Source organism: Siphateles boraxobius, unplaced genomic scaffold (assembly GCF_051911475.1).
Source record: "Siphateles boraxobius isolate OS27281-9 unplaced genomic scaffold, OSU_SipBor_1 30, whole genome shotgun sequence".
NCBI classification, from domain to species: domain Eukaryota; kingdom Metazoa; phylum Chordata; class Actinopteri; order Cypriniformes; family Leuciscidae; genus Siphateles; species Siphateles boraxobius.
In genome coordinates, this window is record NW_027508920.1 from 1640710 (window position 1) to 1646709 (window position 6000).

Here is a 6000-nt window from a genome sequence, read left to right on the forward strand (position 1 = left end):
TTCATCACGAATACGAAAGAAGGGGACCAGAACAGAATCCAGGTCACAGGATTTTTTCGGCCAGCCCTGCCCGATTCGCAAGCGCAGCTGGGTTAACTCTGGACAGGCTTCCGAAGCAGCTATGAAATTCTCAGCAGACAATGTAGGCAGCCCAGTAACGAAAGCAACCATTTCTGGTTCCACAGCACTATCATTTCCTGTTGGTAGTGGCAGCCTGGACAGACAATCTGCAGCACAATTAAGACGTCCAGGTCGGTAGATGACATCATATGTGTAGCAAAGCAAACGTGCCGACCACCGGGCGACCCGCATACCGGCCCGGCCAATTCCTTTGGTTGCCAACAGTGTAGTGAGCGCAGAATGATCAGTTCTGAGCGTAAAGTGTCGACCCCACAGATACGGCCGCCACTTTTCTACGGCCCAGACACAAGCCAACGCCTCCTTCTCGACCGTAGAGTATTTCCTTTGGCTGCAGTAAGGGTTCTGGAAGCAAACGCTACAGTCCTTTCAACACGGTCTGGGTGTATTTGTGTCAAAACCCCACCCAAGCCATAGTCAGAAGCGTCAGTCGACACTATAGTGGGAAGGGACGGGTCAAACAACGCAAGCACTTGACTTCCAGAAAGCAGGTCTTTCAGCTCTTTGAAGCTGCGTTCAGCAGACACAGTCCAGGCAAACTTAATATCTGACGTATCTCTAAGTAGCGCACGCAACGAATCAGCAACAGATGCAAAGTTCGGCAAAAACTTGCTGTACCATGAAATCAGTCCCAGAAATGAGCGCAAGGAAGCAACATCGTGCGGCGCAGGAGCCTCAATGATCGCAGACTTGTGTTCCTCATCTGGGAAAATTCCATGTTTGGAAACAATGTGTCCAAGGAACTTTAAGGATGACTGGCTGAACGTACACTTGTCCCGGTTCAGTTGTAGTCCTGCGTCTGTCAAGCGCTGCATGACTGAGCGCAGCGTCGTATCGTGACTTTCCTGGGTGGCACCATACACTATGATATCATCCAGGTAGTTCCTTACCCCATGTATGCCTTTCAGGACAGTTTCCATCATCTTTTGAAACGCCGATGGCGCGGAAGCAAGGCCGTACGGAACCCGGCAGTACCTGAAGAGACCATCATGTGTAATAAAAGCTGTGATGTCCCGGCAGTCCTCGTGTAAGGTAAGCTGATGGTAAGCAGCCGCTAAATCAATTGTAGTGAACACTGATGAGCCGCTTAGTTCACTCAAAAGTTCATCTATATGTGGCAGAGGATGGCTGTCAACAATCAGGGCCTTGTTTGGCTCACGCAGATCAACACAGAGACGTATTTTACCTCCTTTCTTCGTGGTGACAACAATAGGTGAAATCCACGGGGAAGAATCGATTTTCTCAATTATGCCATTTTGCAATAACGAGTCGAGTTCTGCAGAAACAGCTTGTCGCACAGAGAATGGAAGTCGACGAAGCTTCTGTCGAACTGGAGTAGCGTCAGGTTTAACTGTAGGCTTATGAACAAACCCTTTCACGCTCCCCACAGAAGTAACTGGAGCAGGAATAGTTTCACCAACAACTGCATGTAGTTCGTCAGGCGCAGTAACAGTACCAAAATGAAAAGAACAGTTCAAAGCTCGAATTAAGTCCATGCCCATCAAAGCAGAGCCACCTTTCACAACGTAAAAACAAGCAGTGGTTACCTTTTTATTCAGTGAGACGTCCGCATGTAAGCATCCTAGCACAGGAATATCTTCTTTCAAGTACGTGACCAGTTTCACTTTAGGAGCGGTAAGAGAACAATCCGAAAAGTGTCGTTTGTACACGACTGCAGGCAGGATTGATACCGAAGAGCCCGTATCCACGACTAATTCAGTCTCAACGGAAGCACCATTTGGCGTCGTAACATAAACATTGCATAAAAGTTTGTCTGTAAAAGTATTCACAGTTTCAGTCAAAAGAACGACCACTTCAGGGACCACTTCCCGAACATCATTAGAAGAACGGCAAACTTTAGAAAAATGTCCGGTCTTACCACAAGTACGGCATTTGGCTCGAGCGGCTGGGCAATCGGCAGCATTAGCCAGATGATTTGTAGCTCCGCAACGGTAACATGTGCGACTCACCCGCCGTGTAGTATCAGCCACAGGTTTTGCTCTGTTAGAATGTTCAGCACGCTTCTTCCGATGAAAGGGTTTAGAAGCCACGGCCTGAACTGAACTTTGTGCCGTGAGCATGTCCGAATTCGAGAGCGCTTGTTCCACCTGACACGCAATAACAATAGCCGTGTCCAGGGTCAGTGTTGGTTCCAGCAGGAGTCTGTCTCGCACTGCTGGGGCATACGATCGTTCGACCAGCTGATCGCGCAACATTTCACTCTCCAGAGCACCATAAGCACATGATGAAGATAATTCCCGCAAAGCAGACAGGAACTGTGAAATGGTCTCGTCAGAGCGTTGAGAACGCTGGCGAAAGCGATGTCGAGCGACCACAACATTCACCTTTGGAACAAAATGATCCTCCAATGCTGTCATTGCCTCTGCAAATGTAGTTCCAGTATTAGGCAACGTGTAAAACAGCCTCTGGCCTTCAGTACCCAAGCTGTGTAGTAGAATAGCACGTTTCCTGGCATCAGGCCATGAGTCTCCTGTAGCATTAATAGCAAGCAAGTAATTTTCTAACATTTTCCGCCAGGTAACAAAAGGAATCGCAGGCTCTCCACTGCATGGCAGAAAAGATGCAGGCGTAGGCACAGAAACCATCATCGCCAATTTGTAGTGTTTTGTAGTATGAAGCACAAGACCAGAGTAATTCCTTCGAGGCTTTTTTATTCAACACATGTTCAACTCAACTCCACACACTGCTTCTTATTCTTTCTCAGTCGCACTTCAACACTTAAGCATTACACTGCCACCTTGTGGTTAACTATGAACACCACAGTCTACACCTTTGTCATTTATCATTGAGTCAAATTTCCCTCCATTTTCAGGTTGCTCAAGCATTGTTATAGTAAATGGGACATACGTGCCTTTTCCTGAAGTCCACCATACACAAAAATATGTACCTCCCCAGTCACCATCTCCCCAATTTCCTGTAGTCAGAGTAACCTTCAATTTTACATTATGATTTTCGATTAGTTCCTCAAATTTCATTTTATAAACCATCTGGGGATCACCATGACCAAATTTAGAGGTATATATCACTTTTCCCTGCATTTTTTAACAGCCCGTTCTTTATGGCTTCTTGGTTAACCCCCATAAACATCTTTCCAGGCACATGGCTTCTTACAAAAATACATAGCCTTTCCCCACTCTCTAATAGCTTCTTCCTGTGCATACCCTGATGCTGAGATGGGGTCACATATTATTGTGAGTTTAGATCCTTTCCCTTTTGTCATACCCAATTGGACACCTTCCTGTCCGAATACCTGGAGGCACCCACTAATTAAAGAGGATAACTTTTAGTAACATATTGCCACCTGGTATTACCACGCCAGGCCAAGAAATGTTCTTGTGAAAATGCTATGAGTCCTGTTTCCCTATGTATCGTTGGTCTCAGGGCAGGTCTAGTAGATATTATTAGACAGTTAACTGCAATGCCCACTCCGTCAAAACACCACAGAGTTCTTGACGCGGTACGTACTACTCCTAAAATTGCAGAATCGTCCTGTACTATTGATTCGTCCTCTCTCCAATGACGATGGTCTTCTAGTGAGTAACCGACAGGCTGACAAGCAACTTTGGTTAGTCTGGCACCTGTTTCGTACTCGTCAGCTGTGAATGGGATCCTCCTTCCGTTGCAGCTACCGCATGAGCTGGCACCGTTGCAGCTACCGCAGGAGCTGGCACTTTTCGACAGTGCGTCCCATGGATCCACGGCACCTTCTCTGCGACCTTCACAGCAGTGTGAGTGACCAGTAGCACCTGGTATGGTCCTTGCCACCTCTTTTGTTTCCAGTGCTTCCTTCTAAAGTCCTTGATGACCACGAAATCTCCAGGCCGGATGGAATGCAGAGGTCCGTCTGCCACCTCCGGTACAGCTGCCTTTACCTGTCGAGATATATCAGAGAAAACCTTATCCAGTTCAACACAATAATTCAGCATATCTTTTTCACACAAAGCAGTGTCAGACAATGTTCTTTGATCGTGTGGTTCCCAGCCCATATGTGGTGGTCTCCCAAAGAGGATTTCAAACGGGGAGAGATTTACCCTCCCTCTGTGTCTCATTCTCATGTGTGTGAGTGCTATGGGCAGTGCTTTTGTCCATGACAAATTCGTTTCTTCACATATTTTAGACAATTTTGTCTTGAGGGTCTGGTTCTCCCTCTCTATAGCTCCCGCTGATTCCGGATGGTAGGAAGTATGGTACTTCCATGACACCCCTAAATATTTTTCTACTGCGGAAATGGCCTGATTCACAAAATGTGTTCCATTATCACTAGAAATTTTACCTGGTATTCCCCACCTGGGAACAATTTCTTGTAGTAGAAGCTTAGCCACCCCTTTGCTGTCTGGGTGCTTTGTTGGCATTGCTCCGACCCATTTGGAAAACATGTCTACTGCGACCACACAGTATTTTTTCCCTTCACTTGGTGTTAATTCAATGTAGTCAATCATGACGTGACTAAAAGGTTTGTCTGGGCTGGGATGCCCCACTAGTTTCATTGCCTGACCCTTACCCACATTATTTGTTGCACAAATCATGCATCTGCTGCAATACTCCTGGGCCACTGTGGAAAAACCTTTTGTAAACCAGTTATTTTGCATACATTTCAGCATCCCTCCTTTTGACGTGTGGTCCAATCCATGCGTCAACTTAGCAAAAGCTGAAAAGAAATGTTTAGGTAAACATGGTTTGTCATCAGGTCCCCTCCAGATACCTGCAATGTAAGTAGCCCCTGCCTGCTTCCATTGTTTCTTGTCAATATCAGAGCTAAATTGTTGCATGGCTTGAACTGTACCCAGAGGTTCTGGGCGCACAGCCAATTTAACTGCACGAGTCACAGAAAGAGGAAGCAGGACTGCAGCTTTTGCAGCTAAATCAGCTTTTCTGTTACCCTCTGAGACCTCGTCTCGGCCTGTAGTGTGAGCCTGGCATTTGCAAACAGCAATGGCAGAGGGGAGTAGAAGAGCATCCAACAAATCTTTTACCAAGGAATGATTCAGGATCGGCTTACCATCAGCTTTCATGAACTTCCTGTGTTTCCATAATGCCCCAAAATCATGCACAACACCAAAAGCATACCTGGAGTCCGTGTAAATGGTGACACGTTTGTCCTCAGCCAGGGTACATGCAGTTGTGAGTGCTACCAACTCCGCCCCCTGAGCTGAAAAGGAAGGAGGCAAAGCTTCCTGAGCCAGAATATCAGTAGATGAGACCACAGCAAACCCAGCTCTATTTTTGCCAAACTCGTCCCGACTCGATGAGCCATCCACGAATAGGATGAGATCGGGGTTCATCAAAGCCTCACTCTGCAAATCCACTCTGGGGTTGCAAACTTCCTCCAGAACACTAATACAACAATGGGGCTCCCCCTCCCCCTCAATGGGGAGAAGTGTAGCTGGATTTAGCACTGTGCATCGTTTGACATGAACATTTGGCATTTCTAGCAACACAAAATTGTACCTCAACCATCGTGCTGTTGATAGATGTGATGTCTTTTGTTCTAGCAAAATCATGGCCACAGCGTGAGGGACTAATAAAGTCAATTCCCCAAACCCCACAAACTCATTTGAAGCCATGACAGCTTTTTCAGCAGCAGCTACTGCTCTCAGACAGGGAGGAAGTCCCTGTGCAACACTGTCCAGTCTGGAGGAGAAATAGGCCACTGGGCGCAGTTTTCCTCCATGCTCCTGTAATAAGACTGAAACCATATGCCCTTTTCTTTCATCCACAGTTTGTGTGAAAGGTCGGCTTGGGTCCGGTATCCCAAGAGTAGGGGCAGTTTGCAAAGCATGTTTCAAATCAACAAAAGCCTGCTCAGCCTCAGGAGTCCATGTCAACGTATCTTTTGCAGCC